The following is a 22,194-nucleotide window of genomic DNA, read 5'->3' as shown; positions in this document are numbered from 1 at the left end:
CCAATAATATCCATCATAGCAGTCTCTGCCATAGCTATGCACACAACTGCACAAAGTAACATCAATGACAACACTACACTATCGGTTGACACTAATGGACAACATCATAACTATACTTACAACAATCTCCAATTTCCTCTCCATAATATAAATAACATTAATGACAACACACAAGTTGAGGGTTGACATCAATGAAAAAAACTACCAATATAAATAATATCACTAAGATAATCTCTACCATTGACTTCTTAATATCCAAATAACAAACAAATTACAGCTCAAAAGCGTTTAGATGGTGGAAATATGTAACATGTACAAAATTATGCCTTATAACATTTTTACTCCCTACCCTATCACTCCATCCTATGATTGTCTTACTCTAGTTGATGTGCAATAGTTTTCTCCAAAGTAACATCAAGAAATCAAGCTAATGACCAAGAACACCACACTTGCACAACATGGAGTATGGTTTCCATTTACATCACATGCAAAGGCATAATGAAACCACATGGATTAAAGAAAATTATTGTGCACTAAAGTTATTTTGTGCATATAGACCTTAGTCAACACCCTGCTAACCCACACAAAATTGATCATACATCAATATTTTGCAAGATGTTCTTCCCAGTCCTTATTAAAAATTGTGCTATTGAGACACATGGATATCAAGGAACAAAGAAGTGATCTCTTTTTTTTTGCATCACTCACTGAAAATGATCAAGTCAGTAAAGAGGTCAAAGGAGGACGACATCCCAACTAACCCTTGCACAAATGCACACATAACCTCAAGGCCCCCATCATTAATCTACACAAATATGTAAAACCACTTGTACTAAACCTTCACATTGTTTCCTCCATAGATTTTCACATGTCCTAAAGGAGAAAAAGATTAGCCATTATAATAGTGTATTTAAATCATTAAAATAATTATTTAAATAGTTTGTCTTTTTACTTTCATAAGCCAACATATCCTCAATAAGCAATTCACTGAAAAGTGTAAATTTAATTTTCTCACAAGATTATACCCTCGCCCATGAATAGTTTATCCATGCTATTATTTGAATCACTAAATGAGTCAAATAATCATTAAATTTAAAAATCAAAATAAACTGGAAATGATTTTTGTTCTCTCATATTTTAATAATGAACTGCAACATCATTGGCACTTTAGAGCAACTATCATTTCAATGTTGTGAACCCTTTCAGAAGAGTAAATTCAAATATACTAGCACTAAATATCTAATTTTGCAAGATTGGCCAATTAAAACTTATAAAGCCATTATATATGTTGGGTTCCCCTAATGGACTCGACTTTAAAAAAATCATTTTCAAACCATTTCAACTCATAATGTCTTGCAACTAAAACTGTATGCATTTTAAGCCAAAACATGGACTGGATTGCTCTTAGAATTTTCAAATTTGCCTTAAGTCTTCCTGAAGCGAAAATGTATTAAAAAACATATCAAAGTTGATCCTAGAGCTATGAAATTTAGAAAGCAAGCTCATATATGTAACAAAAAGTGTTCATCAAAGGATTTCACATGACTATCATCAAGCTACAAAATTTTAATCACCAAAGAAGGTTTGGGTAGATGTGACAAGGACCATTTCTAGTTACTATCATCGACTAAAGATGCAAAGGCACTTTAATTTTACAAAAATTTAAGGTACCAACTGTCTCCTCATGGAATTACGGTATTTTGGGCTCCTCATGGAATTTTGAGATTTTGGGCTCCTCGTGGAATTTCAAGAATTTAAGCTCCTAATAGAATTTTGGAAATTTGGGCTCCTCATGGAATTTCAAGAATTTGAGATCCTCATGGAATATTAGGAATTTGGGATCCTCGTAGAATTTTGAGAATTTAGCCTCCTCCTAGAATTTCAAGAATTTGTGTTCCTAATGGAATTTAGGGAATACCACGAGTCAATGAATTTCCCTAACTTTTGAAAACTTAGGGATTTTCAGCCTATGAAGGAATTTTGAGAATTCCACGAGTCCATGGATTTCCCTAACTTTTCAAAACTTAAGGATTTTCACCCTGTCAAGGAATTTTGGGAATCCCATGTGTCTATGGATTTCCCTAACTTTTGAAAACATGGGGATATTCACCCTGTCAAGCAATTTCAAAAATTCCATGAGTCCATGGATTTCCCTAACTTTTGAAAACTTAAGGATTTTCACCCTATCAAGGAATTTTAGAAATTCCATGAGTCCATGGATTTGCCTCAGTTTTTGAAATTTTATCGACTTTCAACAGAATTTCTTAACTTTTAGCCTTTTCTGCTAGATTTTCAACAACTTTTTTTTTTCAATTTTGGAAAGGACTTGATCAACATTAGGCCTCCATAACCTAAAGGAAAGAACTCTCTCAAAAATAACCCTGAGATGGGAAGGACTGAAAATGACAAGCCAAGAAGGCCTGATAAGGGAAAAGGTGGAAGGATTATTTTTAAATGGGGGTGTGTGCAATGCAAGCAAATGGAAACTTGACTAGGGAAATGTTCTTGAACATTTAGATGAGAATTCTCATTCCAAACCCTAAATCTATGGTTAATTTCTCACGAACTAAATCACATGAGAAGAAAACATACTCAAAACGGAAAAGGAATCCTTAACTGTATCTGTAGACACCTATTTCTGTCCACTTAATTAAATGAATTTTATTTTTTTAATTACCATTTATCCATCCATTCATTAAATTAAGATTTAATTAATGTATCCTTTCTTCTATTCAACTATTAATAAAATTTAATATTTGATTAATTAACCTTTCTTCTGTTAATTGAATAAATCCTATTTATTTGATTAAATCCTCCTTCCACATTTAGTTCAATTTATATTTAATTAAATTCATCTTCTGATATAAATAAATCAATATTTATTTATAAATTACCCTCCCACTTGCATTATCCTACAAGATCCACTTGCATCCTAATCATTCTTCGAGAACCTCCTAAATCCCACTTAATTAAATCAAATCCTATCCAAAACATTGTCACATTCCTAAGCTAAAACAAGTCACTTCTCAAACCCTCAAAGACTTCAATAACCATTAAAGGCTCTTACATAAGCCATTAAGGGTTTTATCCCTTCAAACAAGTTAACCTCCAAAGTCTTCAAAAAGCATTTATTGCTCTTACAAGACTTCACATCTCAACACACTAACCTTTGCACAAGAGTTTGTCCATTGGAAAAAGTCTTTATCCTTGGATAATAGCTTTATCCAATAACCTCGCCCACATGGGACTGACCACCATGTCTACTCAAACATTTAATGCTTCTTCCCTCTCCTCTCAAGATTAAATCTCATGGTGACACTTGTTAACATGGGATTCGGTTGAAAATATCACATGGATTGAAAATCATTAAATCCTAGCCCTTCTTAGGCCAATTCAATCTTGGCCATCCAATTGACCATTTCTTCTATAAATAGCTCCCATTTCTTCATAATCTAAACCCCCAGTTATTTGCATCCAAGCTATAGTTAATTTCTTGTGTGCGGGTTATCAGGGAGTCTTATTTGCTTCATCTTTGTAAGATTAGTCATTTAGGAGAATTGTAGTAGTTAATAATCATGTTTAGCATATCATAAGCATATCATGTTAGTAGTATATCATCTTAATATCATTTTCATGCTAATTTAAATATCATCATAATCTCATCATCTTGCACCATATCATAACTAGTTTCATATCAATATCGTGATAGTATCTTAGTGGCACTTGAATTTAGATCTTTGACCATCTATCCCTCATTCTTTGGGTAGTCATCCTAGAGATCAAGTGCTCATCCAAGTTGAGAGTTGCCTTGATTTGAAGGATCCTTGGAGTTAGAGAACAATGGAACAATCTTAGGAGATGGATGATTAACTTGTTTAGTCATGTAGATCTTTATTTTGTTATGTTTCATTGGTATGCTTGATATGTTTGCTCTTGTTTGGCTGATCCACACTTTCAGGTGTACATTTCTGGTGCCAGCCGTGGGGCAGCCCACTCATTCTAACAATTTTTTTTGCAGGTTCACGCCTTGAAAATACAAAGAAAAGTTTTAGCGCATATAACATTTCCTGTGGAGCATGCATACTCTCTTCTCCTTGAGTCAACCTAGATCCCCAACAATTGACATGGCTCTGATACCATTAATATTGATAATCATATCATGGCTTATTGGTAATCAACGATAGTTATCTAATTAACCATCTATCACGATCTATATCGGATGTGTTCTCAACAAGAGATTATTATATTGCTATCGGGTGGCATAGTATGCACCGATTAATGAATATAACCCTTAGTTAGTGATCGGTGTTAGTTAACATAGACACCGATTCACTTCGGTTAATTTGCAATGCCAAATGCCATCATTAATATCGATTGGCATATCGGTTAATATGTTAATATGTTACGTGAGCCCCGATTAATATTGGGTTAGTAAATATGTTACGTGAACTTCAATTAATATTGGGCTAACAAATATGTTTAACAGCGGTTGATATTATATACCAAAGGGTGCGATCAAGTAGTGTCTTGATCGGTCATGTCCATAAGACATGACTGGTCAAGGCACTGCTTGATCCTCCCCTCTCATATATATATATATATATATATATATATATATATATATATCATTTGGCATTTGAGAAATTGAAATCGATAAATACTCCTCTTACCTGCCAAACAAAGAAGATAGTCAGAATTATAATAGAGATAAAATACATAGATATAAAGAATAAAATTAGAATACATCTTGCATATTGAATTGTAAATTGAACAAACATTTACATGGTATCAGAGCTAGGTCCAGACTAGGAGCCCCAAGCACACAAGAGGTGTGGCTTAAGGGGGGGTGTTGGTGGAAATAAGCCACACCCAGACCAACGATGGACTGGTCCAAGAGGGGCCAGTAGCTCAGTGGTAGAGCACTCCAACTGCGTATGGAAGGTCCTAGGTTCAAGTCCTAGCTGGTCCATGTCTCAACAAAACTCACTATTTGAATGCTTTATTTCAATTCTTGCTATAAGATAAAACCTTTAGTAGGCCTACCCTCCCAAGAAGCTCATAAGGTTGGTGAGAGGGGAATGAACTAAGTGGGGAATGGCTTAAAGCTAAGTTAAATCGATCGCGCACACTTTATCGGGAGTGATTTCTTTAAGGAAGGATACACCCAAGAGAGAGAGAAGAGAGGGAGCACGTTATCACAAGGATTTAGCCCCCAGTCGAGGAATAAACCCAAGGATAATGAACACAAAACATGAGCTATTTTCTCTTTCCTTGGGGTCAATATGTTGTATGATAACTCATGTATATCATATATGTATATGTGCATATAATAATCATCATTCCCCAAAGACAGGACACTACCTTAGAAGAAAGGGAGGAGAGGATGTCTTTCAAGTCAACATGAAAGAGACCAAAAGAGATCTCAATGCTTTGCATCATCCTCAAGTAGACATTGAGGTAAAAATAAATAAGAATAGGGATACACAGAAGAATGTTCACAAAAGAGAAAGAAAGGAGAGAGAGAGAGAGAGAGAGAGACTATCTACAATGCTAAAATTGCTAATCTAGCACGACATCAACCTCCCGATCTTTTTGATCACTATTTCAGGAAGGAGAGAAACATGCTAGAGGAGCAACATCAATCACAGCAGATGAAGCTATCACAAGATCCAAACAAGAAATATGCTCATGTGGTAAGTCACTTTGTTCAATTCTAGGAGCTAGGATTAGGGTTTGTGAAATTTCAATTGATAAATGCTTGTCCACATCAACATATTCATAATCACTATCAGAAGCATTACAAGTTGTATTTCCATCATGAATAACATTTTCACTCATTTCTTCATCAAGATTTATAGAAAGAGGACCACGAACACGAATAGGAGTAAAACCATCACATGTTTTGTACAACTTATGATTTGGAGATGTAGGCTTTGTTACTACTTATCAGATTGCCATTAGTTTTATGTCAAAGTTATTCTATATACTCTAGTTGGTTATCTCTACTGAAATATTCAGTCGGTATGAACAGTCCAGTCGGTTACAGAAGAAAGTAGTCTCAAAGCGTAGTATACACCAAGTTGTCTACCGAGTATCATTACATGTCTACCGAGTAGCAAAGATGACACACCGAGTTAATATACACCGAGTGAAACGTGTTACCAGATTCATTGAACCTGGACATGCATATGAAAACATGTTACAAGATTGAGGCACATCTAACCGTTATCACATTGGAAATTGCACTTAAAGATTGTGTATGATTTTGAGGTCATCTAAAAAATGAAATATTTTGTATGGTTATTCATTCGATAAATCATATTTGTAAGATCGAAGCAATGAATTAGATCACCATCATAAGAGATCTATTTATACAACATGAATTGAGATCAAAGATACATGTAGCATGACAAAAAGGATGCTTCAGAGATATATAAAGCAAGACATGTGAAAGCACTAAGTGTTATGACTGTTACAGAAACACAGAGGTCACTGAGAAGGTTTTCAGAGAACAGTCAAAGAATAGAGTAAATAGAAGGGTTTACTGACTTACTATATGGGTTACCGAGGTATGCTACAAGCAAGGTAATCTTATTCTGAGGACATAGAATCTGCTATAACATTTCAGATGTAAAGTTGCAGATATTTGTAATATTTTATTGTAATATTTTGAAGTTGTAAGAGAAACCTCTAACAAGGTAAAAGACTCTAATCAAGTCTATAAATTGTAAAGCCTCTAACTAGGTGCAGCATTTTAGATGAAGTGTTGTAAAATCCTTTAGCAAGGTAGATCTAACATATCTTGTTACTCCTAATAGGGTAAGCTATCAGAAATAGCTAAACATGTAGCTCTAACCAAGCACTCTTTATTATTGCAGTAGTGAAGTTGTGGGTACCATCCCCACCATAGTTTTTCTCTCTTCCCAAGAGTTTATGCATAACCAAAATATATGTGTTATGGAGTGAATCATGTATGATTATTATCTATTTGTTTTCTCTTTATATTATGTTACTACACTATTCGGTTTATGCATAACAGTAAAGTTATTATTGAAGAAATGTTTTGAAGTACTGATTCACCCCTCCCCTCTCAATACATTAGCTTTCCATATTGGGGCTAACAATTGGTATCAAATCTTGAATCTTGGATAAGGGTTTAACTGCCTAAAGAGAAAGATCTTATCAATGGAAGGCTATAAAAAATCTTGGAGAATTGTGTATCTACAAGAAGAGTTGGATCATGCTAATCAAGTGATTGCAGACATGCAAAGGCAAATGCAAAAATCTCTGAACGTGAGAAGAAGATTATCTGATGATTTGCAGGACTCTCAAGAGTTAGTGGAACAAATTGAGACATCATCTGAGAATAGTATATCTGAAGAGACTGGAGAAATGATTGGAGTATTGAAAGAAAAGAACAAAGCACTGGCTGATCAACTAAAAGCAATGAAAAGAGATCATGAACATTTCAGCACACAGATGACTGAAAATCTTGATGCATTGAGGACAACTAAGGATAAAGTAAGAGATCTAGAAAGAGAGAAACAACAACTTGAAGTCTTAATATCTGATAAGAATAATGAAATCACAAGGTTGACTGGAATTCAACAAAACCTGTCAGATCGACTAGGTTATGCACATCATGAAGCAGATCTGAAAAATAATGAGAATCAAGCATTGAAACTTGAAGTATCAAGGTTGACCAATGAACTTGAAACAGAAAAGAAATCCAAAGAAACATTGAAGAAGAGTTATGAAGCATCAAAGATGTTGGATGAGCAACTGAATACAATAAGACCCAACAAAGATGCAGGACTCTTTTACAAAGGAAAAGACTCTACCGAGAAGGGAATTCATACTACTGAGAAAGGAGAATCATCAAAGCAAGCTGGAATCAAGAAGAACATCAAAAGAAAGAAGCCTATTTGCAACTACTATGGAAATCAAGGTCACACTACTAACATATGCCAAATCAGAAAAGGTAAGCAACCGAATGTCACTAAGTCCAACGGTTATTGTTACAACTGCAATAAATCTGGTCACACATCTAATCAATGTAGGACAAAGTCTGTTAACAATTATCAGAAGGCAAAATTCAAAGGGTTTTGTAAAAATTGCAATAGATATCAACATAGTACCGAGAAGTGCTGGTTTAAGCAAAAGAACTATATGTGGTATGCACACCGAGCAAATGCTAGAGGTTACCGAACACACACAGATCCTTACCAACAGTATTCTGCAGTACCATGGGATTACAATACAAGGATATGGTGTGAATGTTGTGGGAGATATGGACATATAAGTGCCAACTGTTTTATAAGGTTTGGGATGAACAACCGAAGATCATGGAGAAATCCTAGTATGGTATGTTTTCATTGTCACAAAGTTGGACACTTAGCTAGAGATTGTAGAGATCAACCTCAAAAAGACACTGAAGAAATAAAAGAAAAATTAAAGATGATTTGGAAAAAGAAGGAAATTGTGTCAAATGAAGAAAGCACCTTACCTACCGAGTTAGGTGCACCTATTCCAAATTAATCGGTAAAGGTATGAAGGGATTGCATTCTCTCAAGGCTAAATCTTAACAATTCCTATTTTATTATGTACTTAATTCAAAATCTGCATAATTAAGATGTATTAGTAAGTTTGAAATTCTGTCAAAGTCTTTTGTAGCACTTTACAGGAAACCTGTCAAGTCGGTGAATACAGGAAGCCTGTCAAGTCGGTAAATGAAGGAAGTTTGGTTACTCGGTTAAAATAGAAAAAGGAGAGTAAATCGGTTAAAGAGGAATCGAGTGCATTTAATATTTTTGACCTAACCCGCACGGAGCCCGATAAGGTATTTTGTGTACTTAAAAGTATTTTCGCAGTCATTTTCACTTACCAAGTTTTTGAGAGAGCAGAGCAAGCAATTCTAAGACGATCAAACCTCCTTCAAAGCAAATTCAAGGTATTTACATCAATCTCAACACATTGTTAAGCTGGTTTACCGATCTTATCTAGTTGCCATTATCTGCTAAGTATAAAGCATCAGTCGTTTGAAAACCTGAAACCCTAAGGATCCTTTGTTAGGTTTTATTCAAAATCTACAATGGCGCCCAAGATCCAAGATCCCATAGTTGTCAAGATTGTAGAGAAGCCCTCACTAAAATACTCTTTGACTCCCAAAGTTGCTTCTGAACCGGATGACAAAACCGCCTTTTCACTCATCCTGGATAGAGTATTATTAGTCGAGGATGTGAGATTCTTCACCAAATGTCGTGTTGAAGAACTCGGTCATGTTGAAATCAAAGACACCTATGATGAGTTGTGTATCGATGGTAAACTGAATAGCAAGTGTGAGCACATCAAGATCAAGGGACTAACTGAAGCCCTAACCTATCCCCATGTGTTCAAACCCCAATGGGTCAAGTTTGTTCAGAGTAGAGTTCATGATGATTTCATGTGGTTAGAAGAGCAACCATTTAAGATTACCAAGGAAATCATTCATCTGATTACCGGTTACCCCATTTATGATCATGCTCGAGCCCAGAAGATGATATCACAAAAGGAATTGATCAGTTTAACCGGAGTGGAATCTGATTGTAGAGGATTAAAATTGAACAATGTCACTGATGAAGAATTAAAAATTTTTATTAGAGTAATGGGCTACTGTTTCTTCCAATCAGCTAGGGAAAACAGTGTTCCCTGTGCAGCAGTAGACTTGGCTTACAAAATTGTGAAAAAGGGAATGAAAATTGACCTATGTGAGGTGTTGCTGAAGAACCTATTTGAAAATCTGAACACCATCAGGAAGCCAAAGAAGAACAACTCAGCTAATACTCTAAAGTTTGGATCATTACTTGTATGCATGTTTTTCTATTTTGAAAAATTATTTCCATTAGTCGGTAAAGTTGTTTGGGAGCTACACCGACCAATCACCCATCAGATAAATGACTTCGTCAAGAAGTTTGGTGATAATTTCAATGATATTATGAATGATTACTTCAGTAAATTTCAAGAGAAAATGCATAACAGATATAGGATTCCACCCCAACTAGTGGAGAAATACAAAAATGATATATGTTTTGAAGTTGACACTGATTACTGTTATGTGAATGTTGTGGAACCGAGGACTCAATCTCTGTCACTGATGGGTTACGAGATTGATTTTGACATCACACAACAGCAAATCGATGCATTTCTTACATTTCCTAGACATGCTACCGAGCTTAGGTATGGTACCTATGAGGAAGTAAAGGAAAAGGTAAAAATGAGCATTGTAGTACCCAAAGCTACAAGAAAGGCAACAAAGATAATTAAGGCATTGTCAGAGAAATTTAGAGAAGACTCTTCCTCTACACCTGTCAAAGGCACCATTGCCATTACCGAAGAGTAATCTGAAGCCCAAGAGGTAGCTATAACACTGAGCACTGAATTGCCTAAGGGAAAAGTGTTGAAGAGAAAGAAACTAGATTCATCAAGGGTCTGACCGACTCCAACTCCAGTAAAGCGACCTAACACTAGAGCTTCTACAGCTTCACCGAGTAAGAAAACAAAGAGTGTTACTATTCCCAAGGTAACAAAGACATACAAGAAATCTACTCGGAGACTCATTTTGGCAAAAGAGTCTAGTGATACTGAATCAGAGGATGCAAGCAAATTCCAGATTGTCAAAAGAAAGAAGGTAAATATACATAGTGTTGAAAACTTATGTGCTAATCTGAAAGAATATGGTGGATTTGGAGGATTTAGATATGTCAAGTATGAAACCAGGAATAATGATGAGAAGAGACAAATTGAAGAAGTTGTCATCTGCACACTTCTAAAGTTCCGGTTAGCTCCATTGGAACTAGCTAAGTCACTTCCAAATGAATTGTATCTGCATATTGATAATAGGTGGAAGTATGCAATGGACTCGGAGAAATAAATCAGAGAAAGAAGTCTGGTCCATCTCTTTCCTGACATGTCAGTAGCTGAAATAAAAGAACATTTGACAACCTACAATTCAATGTTTCTTGTCAAACAGAGAGCCTTAAAACTGATGAATGGGCTATATATTGAAGTCAAAAATGAGACTAAAGCAAAGTGGCGGGAAATCTTTAAAATCAAGGATGCCAATGAGCAAGCTACAGTTGAAATTGTCGATGTCACCGAGCAAGATCCTGATGTTACCGAACAAGACCCTGCTGACACCATTCAAATAGATGAAGATGTCATGGATACAGAGGCATCGGAACAGGAAATGATAGAAGGCACTGCATATGCAAAACTTGTATCTAGTGAATCAGTCTTGGAACAAGTTCAGCTTTATCCACCAGTCAAGCAACCTGTCTCAACCGAAAACTCCTCATGACATGGAGCAAGGCACCGAAGGTCACAAGTCTACAACAAGAGAAGGTACTACTCAAGAACAGACATCTCAAGCACCTTCTAACACTGAGACTGTTGCAACTGAGACACCAAGTACCGAGCCACCACAGGACTCTACAGAGGCTAAAGTAACTGATCAAAGTATTGCCTCTACTGAGCAACCTACCGAGGGTCATCAAGCCTCACAAGCCATTGTCTTAGTTCCATCGGTGAAAGGTAAAGAAAAGAAAGTGAAAAAGCATATTTTTAAAATTGATTTGTCAAAACCAATAGTGTTGCCCAATGTAGACATAGAAAAATTGAAGGGGCAAGCACTCATTGATTTCGGTGAACTGTGCAAAGCAAAGGCCGAACAAGAGAAGCAAATGGCCATTCAAAAGAAACATAAAGTACTTCAAAAGGTAAAAGCACTCCTAATAGATATGCTACCTGAAGCTACAGTGTCAACTGATGCAGCCATCCACATTCAACTGGATGAACTCCTAACAAAGATAGAGACATCTGGAGTAGATGCATCGGAGTATTTGAGCAAGCTAAAAGACAAAGAGCTCACTGCAAAAATGATAGAAGAGGTACAGAAAGCTATAGCTATTGGCAAAGTTAAACTTGTCAAATTTATTGCTGAGTTGACTCCTCAACTCAAGCACATTCATTATTTATTTCAGAAACTCTGCACATTTTCTTTATTCATTAAAGACATTAAGAATAAAACAGAGGCAATTGAGAAAGAGATCACCGATCTCTCAAATAAGTTGACCACAAAGCCAAATTTAGTTCAGAATTTTTATACAAGGTTACAACAGCTCATGGCTCAACAATTGGACCTAAGAAATGAAGAACACAAGATCAGGATGGACATGATGACACTTCAGACATTACACCTTCCCCATCTTTCATCCTTCCAAGAACAGATCAACTGAGCCACATCTCTATCTACTACACAAGAGGGAAGCACTCTAGATGGCTTAATATCATTATTGGCTGATATTCAAGCACAGAATTATTTAATGGATAGTGTAAAGAATGCCCTCTCTGTTGCTCTCACCGATGCCCAGACCAAGTACAAATCCATTTTTGACCAGTTACCACCCCCGAATGGTAATTAAGTTTTGATGTTTGTCAAAAAGGGGGAGTGATACAGTATTGATATAGTTTTTGGGGAGTGATACAATATAGTATTGGGGGAGTGATATAGTATTCGGAGTATAGTATATAGGGGGAGTATACCAAGCAGAGTAAGCAGAGTATCCAAGAGCAGTGAACCGAGCAGTATACAGAACAGTAAGCAAAGAACAAGAACAGATCACCAAGCATGCAAAATCAGAGTTTTGTACAGTATATCGATAAGGGGAGTATATCTGGATATATCATATTTTTTACTATTGTATATACTGTCAGTATAGTCAAATTTTGCAAGTATATAGATTTTTGAGTTATAACTTTGAAAGTAGTTTTTTTTGTCAAACATCTCAACTAATGTCAAAAGGGGAGATTGTTACTACGTATCAGATTTCCATTAGTTTTATGTCAAAGTTATTCTATATACTCTAGTCGGTTATCTCTATCGAAATATTCAGTCAGTATGAATAGTCCAGTTGGTTACAGAAGAAAGTAGTCTCAGAGCGTAGTATACACCAAGTTGTCTACCGAGTATCATTACATGTCTACCGAGCAGCAAAGATGACACACCGAGTTAATATACACCGAGTGAAACATGTTACGAGATTCATTGAACCTGGACATGCATATGAAAACGTGTTACAAGATCGAGGCACATCTAACCATTATCACATTGGAAATCGCACTTAAAGATTGTGTATGATTTTGAAGTCATCTAACCAATGAAATATTTTGTATGGTTATTCATTCAATAAATCGTATTTGTAAGATCAAAGCAATGAATTAGATCACCGTCATAAGAGATCTATTTATACAACATGAATTGAGATCAAAGATACATGTAGCATGATAGAAAGTATGATACAGAGATATATGAAGCAAGACATGTGAAAGCACTAAGTGTTATGACTATTATAGAGACACAGAGGTCACGAAGAAGGTTTTCAGAGAATAGTCAAAGAACAGAGTAAACAGAAGGGTTTACCAAGTTACTATATGGCTTACCGAGGTATGCTACAAGCAAGGTAATCTTATTCTGAGCACATAGAATCTGCTATAACATTTTAGATGTAAAGTTGCAGATATTTGTAATGTTTTATTGTAATATTTTGAAGTTGTAAGAGAAACCTCTAACAAGGTAAAAGACTCTAATCAAGTCTATAAATTGTAAAGCCTCTAACCAGGTGCAGAATTTTAGATGAAGTGTTGTAAAATCCTTTAGCAAGGTAGATCTAACGGATCTTGTTACTCCTAACAGGGTATGCTATCAGAAATAGCTAAACATGTAGCTCTAACCGAGCACTCTTTATTATTGCAGTAGTGAAGTTGTGGGTACCATCCCCACCACAGTTTTTCTCTCTAACCAAGAGTTTTTGCGTAACCAAAATATATGTGTTATGGAGTGAATCATGTACGATTGTTATCTATTTGTTTTAGCTTTATATTATGTTAATACACTATTCGGTTTATGCATAACAATAAAGTTATTATTGAAGAAATGTTTTGAAGTACTGATTCACCCCTCCCCTCTCAGTACATTAGCTTTCCATATTGGGCCTAACAGGCTCAACATCTTGCTTAGGAGAAAAGGGAATCATATCAACTGTTGGATTCTTGGGAGATTGAATGGTTTGAGGAGCAACTTCACAAGCTCGAGAACGACACCTTCGTCGATGGTCTCTCGCACAATTATTTCATCGAGTCTTAGTCGAAGACTGAGAAGGAGGAGGAATAGTTATGAAAGGAGGAACAATCTCCTCTTTGATAGTTGGAGGTTTAGGTTGTGGTCTTGTAGGTTGGACAACAGGAGAGGCGGGCCTCTTCTCTCTATAAGAGCAAGGAGGTAGAACTGCGCCATATAAAGCAAGAATATTAGGTGTAGGAAGGAGACCAGGTCCATCATGAGGACATGGTATGAGTCTAACCTTAGGAGGAGTATTGTTGTTCTTCTTACAAGAAGGTATAGTCATATCCATGGGAATAATGTTGAGGATTTTCCTTAGGAGGAAGATTAGTCCTATTTGTTAGGGGAAGGATTTCATCTTTAAGAAGGATAGGAATGTCAATTGTTGGGGATCTAGGTTGACTCAAGGATAAGATCATATCATTCTTCCATTTTTTATAAGATTGGAAAAGAGAATCGCTCCTTTGTGGAAGAGATTGAAATTTCTTAGACCAAAAGAGATCAATAGGAACACTAGGACTTCTTTCGGATGGTTGAAATAAGATATGGTTCACAATTATGATTTCTCCAATGTGAGGAAATTTCAAACACTTATGAATTGGAGAATAAATAGCCTTGATGGAAGATAGACAAGGGTGACCCCACTTCACACGAAATTGCTCGAAAGAGGGAATGATTAAAAAGTGGACATCCATAGATTTAGTGTGAACTTCAACAAGAAGGGTGATAGAACCAATGGTAGGACAAGAGAATCCATCAAAAAAATTCACAACCACATTAGAGTCATCATAGATTGGTTTATGCAAACATAAAGTAAAAATATACCTCAACGATGACATTAACCATGCAAGAGGGATATATAAGCATACCATGACAAGGCATTTCCTGAATCTTTGCAACTATGTATAAAGGCCCATCGGGTGCTCTAATGGTCTCGCTCAGGTCAAATATGATACATAGGTCCTCAGGTTTTCTTTGTTTCTCTACCATATTCACCAAATTTTGAACAGTGGTAGTCACATCTGAAGGAGACAAAGAGGTATGTTCAATCTCAATCACGTTAGAGGTATGAGAAGGTAAAGGATCAGTAAAAATATTAAGATTTTGATTAGGAGGGGCTACTTATTTGTTTCCCTTATCATTCACTCCTACCACAGATATAGTATTATTATCAATCAAATCTTGAATCTTACTTTTCAATGCAAAACATTTCTTAGTGTCATGACCTGGTTGACGATGAAATTGACAAAAGAAATTGCTATCAAAATAAGGGGATGCAAGCTTAGATGGGTCAACTAGTTTGATAGGAGGAAGTTTGATCACATTTCTTTGTAACCACTGAGACATAATAGTATGTAAAGATTCATTCAAAGGAGTAAATTGTCTTTCTCTTTTAAAGAGTTCAGAAATAGGAGGCACACCTATTGTAGCATTCACATTGATGTTGTTGATTGTATCATTGAACTTGATGAAGCTTTTTGTTGGTTTGAACTTCACAAATGGTTGTTGAAAACTCTCCCCATTACCACTCAGAGCCATAGGAGTAGATTGCTCCATCTGACTCATGGCTAGTTGATAATTGTGGAGTATTGTGCACAACTGCGGAAAGGAAGTAAACTCAGACAAAAGAAGTTTTTCCCTGATATCTTTTTGCAAATTAGAAATGAAAATTCTTGAATATCATTATCAGGTACAGGAAAAGAAACTTGAGCACACAACTGCTTATATCTACCAATGAAATCGGTCACTTTTTCTTTAACACCTTGTTTACAATGCATTAAATTAGTCAAAGTGATTGTATGACCAATGTTGTTTTGAAATTGTTGAATGAAAGAATTTGCTAATTGTTGAAAAGAAGTGATAGAATAAGAAGGCAAAGAGCAATACCATTGTAAATCCTTATCCCTTAGTGTTCTTCTAAATAATTTTGCAAGTAATCTTTGATCATAAGCAAAATCAGTACACAAGTTTTGAAATGTTTTAACATGTGTGAGAGGATCACCTTTTCCATTATAGAGTTCCAATTGAGGGACCTCAACATGCTTAGGTTGGATGGCTTTAACAATATCAAGAGAAAGTGGGCTCGCAACATCAAATGTGGGCACACTAAACTTGTATTGACTCATGGAAGCAATTTGTTATTGTAAGGAAGACACAGTTTGAGCAAGATTGTTAATTGTCACTTCGGTAGAAGAATTGATGTTGGAGATGGTTGATTGAGAAGGTGGTGTGATGTTATTGAAGGAAGGCATGGATTGAGAATAAGGTGGTGGGATATTATGATAAGTAGGCATAGGTGATGATTGAGTAGGAAATGGGGCACTTAAAGGAGGAATAATATTGTTGAATGAATTGCCCCCTTGTGTCACACAGATTGGTTGAGGGATATTAGGAATACTTATGGAAGACATAGGTAAAGATGGAGGATTAAATGAAGAAGAGGGATTTCCCCCATGAACAATTGTTGTAGGAATGACATTTCGAGTTGATGTAGCCATGATGTTTGAAGTGAAGGTAGGAATACTAGCCATTGGAGTAGACAAAGGAATAGAAGAATTGATTTGATTTGAAGGTTGTGAATAACTTAAGTTCTCAACACAACTCTTCATAGGCATGACATTAGAATCAACAATATGAGCAATGCAACGCAATATATCAATTCTATTCTTATCACTTTGAATCATGCGTTTAAGGCCTTCAATTAATGGAAGAGCTTCACTATTAGGGTATTCTTGGGACATCCGTTGTTGAAAGTTATCAAATTGATTGTCCAATTATCAAAGCTAATCTATGGAAACTCTAGTCAAAGATTCTTCTTGTTCATCATGGGATTCATCAATTGGATAGATAGGGACATAATTAGGATAGGAAGAAGTGGCATTATCCTCATTAAAGAAGTCACCCAAATTATGCTCCATCTTCTCAGTAATTAAACCCTGGGAAGCCTTAATTCTAATGCTTCGTCTAACGGGGATATTGTTGCTAGGACTAATAGTTTTGAAACTCGTGCACTAGAGATAAAATTGGAAATTTTGAATTTGAATTTTGAATAATAGGAACAAAGTGCACAAAAATTTAATAATGCAAAATTTGAGAAAATAATGATTAAAAGATTTGACTTTGTTGGAAGAAGAAAATGACACAATTTCCAAAAATAATTTTGACGATAAATGAAAAGAAATTGGTATTTAAAATTAGGGCCAATGGGATACCACTTAATTTCAGAATTTTTAAAATCAGGGCAGACTATAATCAACCACTTAATTTTTTTAAAATTCTTGAAATTTGAAGGTATTTTTTATTTTAGAGGGATCAAAAAATTGACAAAATCAGCCAATTTTCTAGATTTAAGCTTTTAAATACGATCATAACTGTCTCTCAAAATTTTGGGAAAAAAGCCAAAGACCGTGTTGAAAGTGCACACGGTCCGACCAACTTTTTTGAAATTTTTCAAGGATGAAAGTTACGATGATTTTAAAGCGAACCCCAAAAAATTGGCGAATTTTACAATCTCTAGATAGGCGAAATGAAGGTTTGAATGGGAAAATAGGACCCTATTAGGGTTTTGAAAAAAAATGAGGAATTGAATTGAAAATTTGAAAAGGGTCAAACCTAATGGATAGGGACACCTTGAAAAACGTTTAGAAAACTGAAATTGAATGAAATTTGCACAAAAATTCAATTAAATTTGAAAATTAGGGTTTGAGGACCTAATCACTTAATTTTGAAAATTTTGAATTTTGAAAAAGGAGGGAAATTGAAAATTTGAATTTTAGGACAGAAGATAAGTCGGAAAATAGTCACAAATCTAAAAAATTAAATGGAAATTTAATTTTTGCACAATTTCAAGATGATTTTTAAAAATTAGGGCTTTGACAATTAACCTCTTAATTTTGTGAATTTGATTTGCAAATTGAACAAGCCAATGAAGAAATTGAATTTGACAAACAAAACAATTTTCAGATCTAAAACAATAGATAGCAACTTTTTGCAAAACACAAGTTCAATTTCAATTTTAAAAACTAGGGTTTTGAATGAATTAATCGCTAAGTTTGCAGAAAAATTAAACTTGTAAATGAAAAATATGCAATGATTTTCAGAATAAAGCATGTAAGACGTCGGGTTCACCAAAATGTAATGGTGAAAAAGGGTGAATGATGGAGAGATCAAGAGGAAAGATTTACTTCCCTCCGAGGAGAGATGAAAGATTTACTGCAGATTTTCCTTCAAACACCTTATTCACATTACATTTAAAAGAGGGGGGAATTCACTAGATCCAATCTCTTAGGGCAGAGATTGAATACTAAATGAATTGATAATGGGATAGAAATGATAAGCTAACCCCTCTTTTAGAATAGAAAATGATTGAATTATGTTATGTGTAAAAGTAGAAAAGAACTGATTATAACTTGAGATAGAAGTGTGAGATGAAGTTGTGCACCTAGATCTAGCTATAATATGTCGAGACAAAGCTGCCCTACGAATTTGAGGAAAAGTTGTCAGGATCATGCTGAAAGTGTCCATAGTCCTCCGAAAAATCCATGAAACGAAAAGGGTTTTTCTGCCTCTACAAATGGAGTCCAAATCTACAAACACATTTGCGCACCTGCAACCTACACACAAAAAAGAGAGGAAAAGGGGTTGGGATTGGGGGTTTGCCTTTAGGTCAAAGCCCAGTTTTGGAATTAACCAAATGACGAAAGAATGTACTTGCAAGTAAATATAAATGAAAGACTGGAATGTAAGTCACCTAAAGGGAGGTTGTAGATGGAATGTAGATAGATTTTCTTGTATTGAATTGAATGTTGAAAGGGATCTCCTCTTCAATGGTTGAATTCTTGACTTGAATGCAACACCTATCCTTGAAGGGAGACTTGAGAATGCTCAATGTTGGAAAGGAATACTTGAATGCTCTTGAATGCTTGATCTCATGCCCACCTTATCACCTATTGAACTTATGCAAATGGGAGGGCGAATGCGACTTATATACTCGCCAATTAGGGTTAATTGACTGATTTTCTATCACATGCCAACATAGGGAAGGTTTTTCCTACTTTATGCAATGTCTAATGCAAAGATAGGACAGAGGGGGGCCCAAAATAGGGAAAGGACAAGGGAAACATTCCCCTATCCTAGGAGGATAGGGGCGCCACACCCCTATCCTGCCCTTGTCTTAGGACATGAAGCAGGTTCAGGCAGTGCGGAGGGCAAAAAAGGCAGTTTTTGAGGGTTAGCAAGTCTCGAGTCTCTGATCAGGCTTAGGGATTCAAATCGCCAATGTGAAGACCTTAATGTGGTCGCAAATTGTAAGGGTCGCAATTTTATGACACTACACCAACAAAATCAGAGGAATATCAACTAGTGATCCAAGTTGCACAAATATCAACATCAAAATACTTAGTCTAGATATTCAAGTTAGTCAAATCGATCTAGTTTTCACTATCAAGATACATCATCCTTAAAATGAGGGAACTTTATTATATCATTTGACTCACTTAGTCACATCAATAGGGGAATATCGAACCCTATATTCGACTTAGTAAGCTTGGGTGTCAAAGCAAGGTATTTGTTCTCAAATCAACCTATCCAGAACAAAAAAATTGCGATCACTTGTATGACCATCCCTCGTCGCTTGAAAAAAAAGAAGCTTAGTCAAAGGAAATTATTCCTAGCATAAATCAAGATCAAGATATCATGACTCTCCAATCTAATCCCATTTTTTATCAAGATCTCACCTATCAAGAACCTTACGATGATCCCCTAAGCTTTTGGTATTCCATCCACGATGATCTGCTTTCATCTCAAGAGCAAAGTGTACTTTCAAGTCTCATTCAACATCCACCTCTTAATAAAAATCATCATATCCCTTTCATATCCTTCAATGATCAAATTCAAAATCAAGAGAAAAGCGCAAACTCAAATGATCCTATTCCAAGTCAAGATCAAGGTATCCCTTCATCCTCCAAATCCATTTTAGGTCCTTTCATTCCAAAGTCAAAGCCATCCTTTCTTCTATCCATCTTAGGACCTTACATTAACCCATCCAAAATACCTCCATATCATTCATATCCATCCATGAATCCCATTCCTTTTGGAATAAATTTGGATGTCAAGAATAAAATCCATAAGTCTAAAAAGATCAACATGTCCAATCTAAAAGACACGTCAAATCAAAGAAAATTTTGATCCAAAAGAAAAAAGCAATATCCAAAAGGATACAAAATCCCTTTAAGAAAAACAAAAAATCAAAAACTATGTGGCTTCCTAAGTTGTCCATAAAAGCATTACAATCCAAAGAAAAAACAAAATTAGCATCTAGCCTTGCAGCTCCAAAAACTTCCTTCAATCATCTACCTACACATCTTCCACTTCCCAAAACCATTCTTCCATCATCTCTTTCATCCATTTTGGGTCCTTATGTCCAGAAATCCACATCCACTCCTCCCTCAAAATCTCAAAATCTAAAATTTGTGTTTCCTTCATCACTCCACCACCTCTCAAGGTGTGTGCCAACATTCATCTTGAAGAAATTTTCATCTATCCTTGGCACAAATATTCCAACATCATATCCATTATACAATACATATTTTTCATCCTTCCATCCCTCTCATTCAATCCTTTTCATAAATCTTTCATCTATGAGATAGGTGTTTGTGTCATTTTGCCACATGCTTGCCCATTCTCAATCTTATGTTCAGTCCATTTCCTAGATATCTATTCATGAAAAGCTTCAGAATCCAAAGTTGTTCCTCTTTAACACTATCTTTTGGTTAGGATGCATACTCAATCCAGAATGGAACCACTTATTATATCTTGGTGCCAACATATTTTTTATTACTATATTTCATACACTTAATCAATTTCTTTAAATCATTGTGATCTCTTAGTTGAAAACGTGGCTAGTCAAAAATCCAAAATCCTACTTCAGTGCCACTATAACTCTCAAACCCACATGAGCTTCATTGCTTACGAGCCAATGCATAAAAGAATCAATGACAAGAGAAAAAGGTAATATCAAAAGATCAAAAACATGATCAAGAAAATAAATATCAAGAAAAGAAAAATGCAATTAAATGTAATATCAAAATGCTTGGCTTTGGGAACATGCACATAACTCCATTGGGGCTATGGACTCTTGGATGGCAATGGAGCAATATTTGTGAGATTAAAACGATAACCTCATCAGGGCTATGTATGCTCGCTAGAAGCGAGGCTCTATCCAGGATGCTTTTGAAGTCAGGGTAACTCGTGTAGCTAGCCACGTTGGATTTTGAAGATTACAATGATCATATGAGTCGTAATGAACCCACTTGCACACACATGGGTAATCAAAGACTAAATACCTTGATCCAGTTTGGGATTCTTCTTCCATTTTGAGTATGCTTCCTAGTCGCTAAACATGTTCGGTTGAATTTTCTAGAGGTTCTAAGTGTGGTTTGGGTCTCTATCTTTGAAATTTTTAGGAACATTTATTCAGGTGGTGCTAGATGTTGTGACAATCTCACATATCGCCTTTTTCAAAAATAGAGACCTCTATACTTGGGGGCATGTTTCATCCACTCTATTCTTCCTACCACATCTCCCATTATCCTTCCTCAAATATCCATTACCTTATCTAAATCCATCATTATATATGATCTTGTTTCTCTTATCCATATCCATATCCCCTTTTCCATCCTAGATCTTGATCAAAACTAAGGACAGAAAAATGCATAGACCATCCATCGAATCAAATCAACAATAGGCAAACTCTCAACGTCTGCAATAAAACTGATCACATGTCTTGTTAATCAATCCATCACTCAAAATCTATCAACATCAACATGTCTTATACAAGGAAAGGTACACTTGAAACCAAAGGGATCGGTATTACATAGGGAACTCACTCTTTGAAGCCAAACATCATTATCAACCATCACATTGAGCAATCAAAAAAAAAGACAATGATCAGTATCCATCTAACTAATCTACTATCTCTTCTATCTATCAGTACATATATCATACCTTTCGCATCCATATGATCTCAATTATCAGCAAAG

At 35.6% G+C, this 22,194-nt stretch overlaps 1 non-coding gene across 1 annotated transcript; it reads left to right on the top strand.

Moving 5' to 3' along the window:
• The first annotated feature begins 4,897 nt into the window (after positions 1–4,897).
• TRNAR-GCG (transfer RNA arginine (anticodon GCG)) lies at positions 4,898–4,969 on the top strand. The gene has a single exon. It is a non-coding gene; the product is annotated as a tRNA-Arg (tRNA).
• Positions 4,970–22,194: the final 17,225 nt, after the last annotated feature.

Source organism: Cryptomeria japonica, chromosome 2 (genome assembly GCF_030272615.1).
Source record: "Cryptomeria japonica chromosome 2, Sugi_1.0, whole genome shotgun sequence".
NCBI lineage: Eukaryota > Viridiplantae > Streptophyta > Pinopsida > Cupressales > Cupressaceae > Cryptomeria > Cryptomeria japonica.
This window is presented reverse-complemented; position numbering and strand designations above follow the sequence as displayed.